Below are 9,119 nucleotides of genomic sequence, written 5' to 3' on the forward strand. Positions count from 1 at the left end.
TTTACTCCATGTGTAACTCTGTGTTGTCTGTTCACACTGCTAAGCTTTATCTTGGCCAGGTCGCAGTTGCAAATGAGAACCTGTTCTCAACTAGCCAACCTGGTTAAATAAAGGTGAAATAAAACAAAAAATAAAATAAAATAAAAGTACCAGAACCACATAGATATGCTCCGAGTAACACCCTGGACCAGAGCTACATAGATATGAGCCTAGTAACACCCTGGACCAGATCTACATAGATATGAGCCTAGTAACACCCTGGACCAGATCTACATATATATATATATGCTCCTAGTAACACCCTGGACCAGAGCCACATAGATATGCTCCGAGTAACACCCTGGTCCAGAGCTACATAGATATGAGCCTAGTAACACCCTGGACCAGATCTACATATATATATATGCTCCTAGTAACACCCTGGACCAGAGCCACATAGATATGCTCCGAGTAACACCCTGGTCCAGAGCTACATAGATATGAGCCTAGTAACACCCTGGACCAGATCTACATATATATATATATATATATATATATATATATATATATATATATATATATATATATATATATATATATATATATATATATATGCTCCTAGTAACACCCTGGACCAGAGCTACATAGATATGAGCCTAGTAACACCCTGGACCAGATCTACATATATATATATATATATATATATATATATATATATATATATATATATATATATATATGCTCCTAGTAACACCCTGGACCAGAGCCACATAGATATGCTCCGAGTAACACCCTGGTCCAGAGCTACATAGATATGAGCCTAGTAACACCCTGGACCAGATCTACATATATATGCTCCTAGTAACACCCTGGACCAGAGCTACATCCATGTGCTCCTAGTAACACCCTGGACCAGAGCTACATATATATGCTCCTAGTAACACCCTGGACCAGAGCTACATCAATATGCTCCTAGCAACACCCTGGACCAGAGCTACATAGATATGCTCCTAGTAACACCCTGGACCAGAGCTACATCAATATGCTCCTAGCAACACCCTGGACCAGAGCTACATAGATATGCTCCTAGTAACACCCTGGACCAGAGCTACATCCATGTGCTCCTAGTAACACCCTGGACCAGAGCTACATATATATGCTCCTAGTAACACCCTGGACCAGAGCTACATCAATATGCTCCTAGTAACACCCTGGAACAGAGCTAGATCCATATGCTCCGAGTAACACCCTGTACCAGATCTACATAGATATGCTCCGAGTAACACCCTGGAACAGAGCTACATAGATATGCTCCTAGCAACACCCTGGACCAGAGCTACATCAATATGCTCCTAGTAACACCCTGGAACAGAGCTACATCAATATGCTCCTAGTAACACCCTGGAACAGAGCTACATCAATATGCTCCTAGTAACACCCTGGAACAGAGCTAGATCCATATGCTCCTGACAAGATGACCAAATAGGGCAAGACTTCCCACTGAGCCGTGGGGAAGCTGCTGAAAGAACAGACATCCCACTCTGCCGTGGGAGTGGTGCCCTGAAAAGGACCGTGAAGGTTTTCTATGACCACAGAGTCCGTTAGGAGGAAGTTAAAAACCTAGTAGATGTTTAATAAGACGAGAGCCAGTCTGTCTCCAAGGGAACTAACTCTCCAATCGTGATGAAGAAACAGAACGTACGTACCCTCGTTCTCATCATGAGCATCTTTACCTACCTGCTGGTCGGGGCAGCCGTCTTCGACACTCTGGAGTCGAAACAAGAGAGAAGCCAAAAGAGAAAGCTGGACGAGAGGAAGTGGGAGTTAATACAAAAATACAACTTGACCAAAGTGAACTTTGACGAGCTCGAAGTCGTGATGCTGCAATTGAAACCGCACAAAGCCGGGGTGCAGTGGAAGTTCGCCGGATCTTTCTACTTCGCCATCACTGTGATAACTACAATAGGTACGCTACGCTAACATCTCCTCAGGGGTTCTATCACTGTGATAACTACAATAGGTACGCTACGCTAACGTCTCCTCAGGGGTTCTATCACTGTGATAACTATAATAGCGTAGCGTACCTAACGTCTCCTCAGGGGTTCTATCACTGTGATAACTACAATAGGTACGCTACGCTAACGTCTCCTCAGGGGTTCTATCACTGTGATAACTACAATAGGTACGCTACGCTAACATCTCCTCAGGGGTTCTATCACTGTGATAACTACAATAGGTACGCTACGCTAACATCTCCTCAGGGGTTCTATCACTGTGATAACTACAATAGGTACGCTACGCTAACATCTCCTCAGGGGGTTCTATCACTGTGATAACTACAATAGGTACGCTACGCTAACGTCTCCTCAGGGGTTCTATCACTGTGATAACTACAATAGGTACGCTACGCTAACATCTCCTCAGGGGTTCTATCACTGTGATAACTACAATAGGTACGCTACGCTAACATCTCCTCAGGGGTTCTATCACTGTGATAACTACAATAGGTACGCTACGCTAACATCTCCTCAGGGGTTCTATCACTGTGATAACTACAATAGGTACGCTACGCTAACGTCTCCTCAGGGGTTCTATCACTGTGATAACTACAATAGCGTAGCGCTACCTAACGTCTCCTCAGGGGTTCTATCACTGTGATAACTACAATAGGTACGCTACGCTAACGTCTCCTCAGGGGTTCTATCACTGTGATAACTACAATAGGTACGCTACGCTAACATCTCCTCAGGGGTTCTATCACTGTGATAACTACAATAGGTACGCTACGCTAACATCTCCTCAGGGGTTCTATCACTGTGATAACTACAATAGGTACGCTACGCTAACATCTCCTCAGGGTTCTATCACTGTGATAACTACAATAGGTACGCTACGCTAACGTCTCCTCAGGGGTTCTATCACTGTGATAACTACAATAGGTACGCTACGCTAACGTCTCCTCAGGGGTTCTATCACTGTGATAACTACAATAGGTACGCTACGCTAACATCTCCTCAGGGGTTCTATCACTGTGATAACTACAATAGGTACGCTACAGTTCTATCACTGTGATAACTACAATAGGTACGCTACTAACGTCTCCTCAGGGGTTCTATCACTGTGATAACTACAATAGGTACGCTACGCAGGGGTTCTAACGTCTCCTCAGGGGTTCTATCACTGTGATAACTACAATAGGTACGCTACGCTAACGTCTCCTCAGGGGTTCTATCACTGTGATAACTACAATAGGTACGCTACGCTAACGTCTCCTCAGGGGTTCTATCACTGTGATAACTACAATAGGTATGCTACGCTAACGTCTCCTCAGGGGTTCTATCACTGTGATAACTACAATAGGTACGCTACGCTAACATCTCCTCAGGGGGTTCTATCACTGTGATAACTACAATAGGTACGCTACGCTAACGTCTCCTCAGGGGTTCTATCACTGTGATAACTACAATAGGTACGCTACGCTAACGTCTCCTCAGGGGTTCTATCACTGTGATAACTACAATAGGTAGGCTACGCTAACATCTCCTCAGGGGGTTCTATCACTGTGATAACTACAATAGGTACGCTACGCTAACGTCTCCTCAGGGGTTCTATCACTGTGATAACTACAATAGTTACGCTACGCTAACATCTCCTCAGGGGTTCTATCACTGTGATAACTACAATAGGTACGCTACGCTAACGTCTCCTCAGGGGTTCTATCACTGTGATAACTACAATAGGTACGCTACGCTAACGTCTCCTCAGGGGTTCTATCACTGTGATAACTACAATAGGTACGCTACGCTAACGTCTCCTCAGGGGTTCTATCACTGTGATAACTACAATAGGTACGCTACGCTAACGTCTCCTCAGGGGTTCTATCACTGTGATAACTACAATAGGTACGCTACGCTAACGTCTCCTCAGGGGTTCTATCACTGTGATAACTACAATAGGTACGCTACGCTAACATCTCCTCAGGGGTTCTATCACTGTGATAACTACAATAGGTACGCTACGCTAACGTCTCCTCAGGGGTTCTATCACTGTGATAACTACAATAGGTACGCTACGCTAACGTCTCCTCAGGGGTTCTATCACTGTGATAACTACAATAGGTACGCTACGCTAACGTCTCCTCAGGGGTTCTATCACTGTGATAACTACTAATAAGTCTCCTCAGGGTTCTATCACTGTGATAACTACGCTAACATCTCCTCAGGGGTTCTATCACTGTGATAACTACAATAGGTACGCTACGCTAACGTCTCCTCAGGGGTTCTATCACTGTGATAACTACAATAGGTACGCTACGCTAACGTCTCCTCAGGGGTTCTATCACTGTGATAACTACAATAGGTACGCTACGCTAACGTCTCCTCAGGGGTTCTATCACTGTGATAACTACAATAGGTACGCTACGCTAACGTCTCCTCAGGGGTTCTATCACTGTGATAACTACAATAGGTACGCTACGCTAACGTCTCCTCAGGGGTTCTATCACTGTGATAACTACAATAGGTACGCTACGCTAACGTCTCCTCAGGGGTTCTATCACTGTGATAACTACAATAGGTACGCTACGCTAACGTCTCCTCAGGGGTTCTATCACTGTGATAACTACAATAGGTACGCTACGCTAACGTCTCCTCAGGGGTTCTATCACTGTGATAACTACAATAGGTACGCTACGCTAACGTCTCCTCAAGGGTTCTATCACTGTGATAACTACAATAGGTACGCTACGCTAACGTCTCCTCAGGGGTTCTATCACTGTGATAACTACAATAGGTACGCTACGCTAACGTCTCCTCAGGGGTTCTATCACTGTGATAACTACAATAGGTACGCTACGCTAACGTCTCCTCAGGGGTTCTATCACTGTGATAACTACAATAGGTACGCTACGCTAACGTCTCCTCAGGGGTTCTATCACTGTGATAACTATAATAGCGTAGCGTACCTAACGTCTCCTCAGGGGTTCTATCACTGTGATAACTACAATAGGTACGCTACGCTAACGTCTCCTCAGGGGTTCTATCACTGTGATAACTACAATAGGTACGCTACGCTAACGTCTCCTCAGGGGTTCTATCACTGTGATAACTACAATAGGTACGCTACGCTAACATCTCCTCAGGGGTTCTATCACTGTGATAACTACAATAGGTACGCTACGCTAACGTCTCCTCAGGGGTTCTATCACTGTGATAACTACAATAGGTACGCTACGCTAACGTCTCCTCAGGGGTTCTATCACTGTGATAACTACAATAGGTACGCTACGCTAACGTCTCCTCAGGGGTTCTATCACTGTGATAACTACAATAGGTACGCTACGCTAACGTCTCCTCAGGGGTTCTATCACTGTGATAACTACAATAGGTACGCTGCGCTAACGTCAGAATGAGGACATTGATCTCTCTCCTCTCCTCTCCTCTCCTCTCCTCTACTCTACTCTACTCTACTCTACTCTACTCTACTCTACTCTACTCTACTCTACTCCTCTCCTCTCCTCTACTCTACTCTACTCTACTCTACTCTACTCTCCTCTCCTCTACTCTACTCTACTCCTCTACTCTCCTCTCCTCTACTCTACTCTACTCTACCCCTCTACTCTCCTCTACTCTACTCTACTCTACTCTACTCTACTCTACTCTACTCTACTCTACTCTACTCCTCTACTCTCCTCTACTCTACTCTACTCTCCTCTCCTCTACTCTACTCTACTCTACTCCTCTCCTCTCCTCTCCTCTACTCTACTCTACTCTACTCTACTCTACTCTCCTCTCCTCTCCTCTACTCTACTCTACTCTCCTCTCCCAGGGTACGGCCATGCTGCACCCAGCACGGACTCAGGGAAGGTGTTCTGCATGTTCTACGCCCTCCTGGGGATCCCCCTGACCCTTGTCATGTTCCAGAGCATGGGAGAACGCATCAACACACTGGTCCGCTTCCTTTTCCATCGGGTCAAGCAGTGCCTGGGCCTGCACCACACCGAGGTGTCCATGGCCAACATGGTGACCGTCGGCTTCTTCTCCTGCATGTCAACGCTGTGTGTCGGGGCGGCAGCCTTCTCCCACTACGAGGGCTGGAGCTTCTTCCACGCCTACTACTACTGCTTCATCACCCTGACCACCATCGGCTTCGGGGACTACGTGGCGCTGCAGAAGGATCACGCCTTGCAGAACGACCCGCGCTACGTAGCCTTCTGCTTCGTATACATCTTGACGGGACTCACCGTGATTGGCGCCTTCCTCAACCTGGTTGTGTTGAGGTTCCTGATGATGAACACAGAGGACGAACGGCGCGACGCCGAGCAGAAAGCCCTCCTCTCCACAGGGGCGAGAAGAACGCCGACGGCGGTCTGTCTGCTGTTTCTGTCTCGGCCTCCACTTCCTCCTCCACTCCCCTAGCCACTACTACCGGCGGCACCAAGCGAGGCCCGAAGGATGTTTACAACGAGGTGCTGGGCTTCCAGACAGTGTGTTCGTGTCTGTGGTACCGCAGCAGGGAGAATCTGCAGGGCCAGGGATCCATCCCAATGATTATAAACCGGGATCTGGGCTTCTCTGACCAATACGTAGAGAACTGTACCATGCTCTCCCCTCACTGGGACATGATGTCCTCTCACTACTGTGAGCCAGGTGATACAGGGTGTGTATGCAGCCCTAACCAGTGCATCAGTTCCATAGCCTCTGGCTTAAACTTCCTCACCCCATTCAGGGCCTTCGCCAAGAGACGCAGCTCGGTCTAGATCAGACCAATTTCAAATCTGGGACATCAAAACCAGTTCCACTGCTGATTTGAATTATTCCCCTCTAAATCAGGGAATCATTTAGACCTTGGACACCAGGTGGGTGATTCCCCTCTCATCAGGGAATCATTTAGACCTGGGACACCAGGTGGGCGATTCCCCTCTAATCAGGGAATCATTTAGACCTGGGACACCAGTGGGCGATTCCCCTCTCATCAGTGAATCATTTAGACCTGGGACACCAGGTGGGCGATTCCCCTCTCATCAGGGAATCATTTAGACCTGGGACACCAGGTGGGTGATTCCCCTCTCATCAGGGAATCATTTAGACCTGGGACACCAGGTGGGCGATTCCCCTCTCATCAGGGAATCATTTAGACCTGGGACACCAGGTGGGTGATTCCCCTCTCATCAGGGAATCATTTAGACCTGGGACACCAGGTGGGTGATTCCCCTCTCATCAGGGAATCATTTACCTGGGACACCTGGGATTCCCTCTCATCAGGGGGTGATTCCCCTCTCATCAGGGAATCATTTAGACCTGGGACACCAGGTGGGTGATTCCCCTCTCATCAGGGAATCATTTAGACCTGGGACACCAGGTGGGTGATTCCCCTCTCATCAGGGAATCATTTAGACCTGGGACACCAGGTGGGTGAAAATAATGATCAGGTAGAACAGAAAACAAGCGGTACTCTGGACCTCCAGGCCTCCTCCCTGGTCGAGACTCAGTGATCAGGTCAGATTCCTTTAAGCCTGGATTCCTGGACTGGGATAGACCACCTGAAACTGGGATAGACTACCTGAAACTGGGATAGACTACCTGAAACTGGGATAGACTACCTGAACTGGGATAGACCACCTGAAACTGGGATAGACCACCTGAAACTGGGATAGACTACCTGAAACTGGGATAGACCACCTGAAACTGGGATAGACTACCTGAAACTGGGATAGACTACCTGAACTGGGATAGACCACCTGGACTGGGATAGACCACCTGGACTGGGATAGACTACCTGGACTGGGATAGACCACCTGAAACTGGGATAGACTACCTGAAACTGGGATAGACTACCTGGACTGGGATAGACCACCTGAAACTGGGATAGACTACCTGAAACTGGGATAGACTACCTGAACTGGGATAGACCACCTGGACTGGGATAGACTACCTGGACTGGGATAGACCACCTGAAACTGGGATAGACCACCTGGACTGGGATAGACTACCTGGACTGGGATAGACCACCTGAAACTGGGATAGACTACCTGAAACTAGGATAGACTACCTGGACTGGGATAGACCACCTGAAACTGGGATAGACTACCTGAAACTGGGATAGACTACCTGGACTGGGATAGACCACCTGAAACTGGGATAGACTACCTGGACTGGGATAGACCACCTGAAACTGGGATAGACTACCTGAAACTAGGATAGACCACCTGGACTGGGATAGACTACCTGAAACTGGGATAGACCACCTGAAACTGAAGACTACCTGGGATAAACTGGGATAGACTACCGGAAACTGGGATAGACCACCTGAACTGGGATAGACTACCTGAAACTGGGATAGACTACCTGAACTGGGATAGACTACCTGAAACTGGTATAGACTACCTGAAACTGGTATAGACCACCTGAAACTGGGATAGACTACCTGGACTGGGATAGACCACCTGAAACTGGGATAGACTACCTGGACTGGGATAGACCACCTGAAACTGGGATAGACTACCTGGACTGGGATAGACCACCTGGACTGGGATAGACCACCTGAACTGGGATAGACCACCTAGACTGGGATAGACTACCTGAACTGGGATAGACTACCTGAACTGGGATAGACTACCTGAAACTGGGATAGACCACCTGGACTGGGATAGACCACCTGAAACTGGGATAGACTACCTGGACTGGGATAGACCACCTGAAACTGGGATAGACTACCTGGACTGGGATAGACCACCTAGGATAGACCACCTGAACTGGGATAGACCACCTGAACTGGGATAGACCACCTGGACTGGGATAGACCACCTGAAACTGGGATAGACTACCTGGACTGGGATAGACTACCTGAACTGGGATAGACTCCCTGAAACTGGGATAGACTACCTGAAACTGGGATAGACTACCTGAACTGGGATAGACTACCTGAAACTGGGATAGACCACCTGGACTGGGATAGACCACCTGAAACTGGGATAGACCACCTGAACTGGGATAGACCACCTGGACTGGGATAGACCACCTGAACTGGGATAGACCACCTGGACTGGGATAGACTACCTGAACTGGGATAGACTACCTGAAACTGGGATAGACCACCTGGACTGGGATAGACCACCTGAAACTGGGATAGACCACCTGAAC

The 9,119-nt window shown here is 47.7% G+C and overlaps 1 pseudogene; it reads left to right on the forward strand.

The window, feature by feature from the left end:
- Positions 1 to 1,598: 1,598 nt before the first annotated feature.
- LOC135526903 (potassium channel subfamily K member 3-like) lies at positions 1,599 to 6,892 on the forward strand (annotated as a pseudogene).
- Positions 6,893 to 9,119: the final 2,227 nt, after the last annotated feature.

The sequence above is a fragment of the Oncorhynchus masou genome, chromosome 32 (genome assembly GCF_036934945.1).
Source record: "Oncorhynchus masou masou isolate Uvic2021 chromosome 32, UVic_Omas_1.1, whole genome shotgun sequence".
In the NCBI taxonomy this organism is placed as follows: Eukaryota; Metazoa; Chordata; class Actinopteri; order Salmoniformes; family Salmonidae; genus Oncorhynchus; species Oncorhynchus masou.